This window comes from Microtus ochrogaster, unplaced genomic scaffold (assembly GCF_000317375.1).
Source record: "Microtus ochrogaster isolate Prairie Vole_2 unplaced genomic scaffold, MicOch1.0 UNK16, whole genome shotgun sequence".
NCBI classification, from domain to species: Eukaryota; Metazoa; Chordata; class Mammalia; order Rodentia; family Cricetidae; genus Microtus; species Microtus ochrogaster.
Genome location: NW_004949114.1, coordinates 4,637,542 through 4,637,938, shown reverse-complemented (window position 1 = coordinate 4,637,938; position 397 = coordinate 4,637,542).

Genomic DNA, 397 nt, shown 5'->3' with positions numbered 1-397 from the left:
AAGAAGGAAGGAAGGAAGAAGGAAGGAAGGAAGGAAGGAAGGAAGGAAGGAAGGAAGGAAGGAAGGAGGAAGGAAGGAAGGAAGGAGGAAGGAAAAGAAGATGACTCTCAAGTTTGCCCATAGTCCACTCACTATTCTCCCAACTCAGTATTCTCCCTTCCAAAATGACTCCAGCTATGCCAAACTGACGTAAAAGTAGCCCGCACGCTCTAGCTCTTCCTTCCTTTCTGCCTTCTCTTCCTGAGCGCAGGCAGGGGTGAGGTTGATAATTAAGAGCACTCAGCCTCTTATTCCCAGAATTCTGACAGTTAAGCATCTACTGCATTGGCTGCTGCTCTCTGCAAAAGGAAGTCTCTCTGGGCACAACTGTTACTGGTGGCTAACCATTTTCTGACTG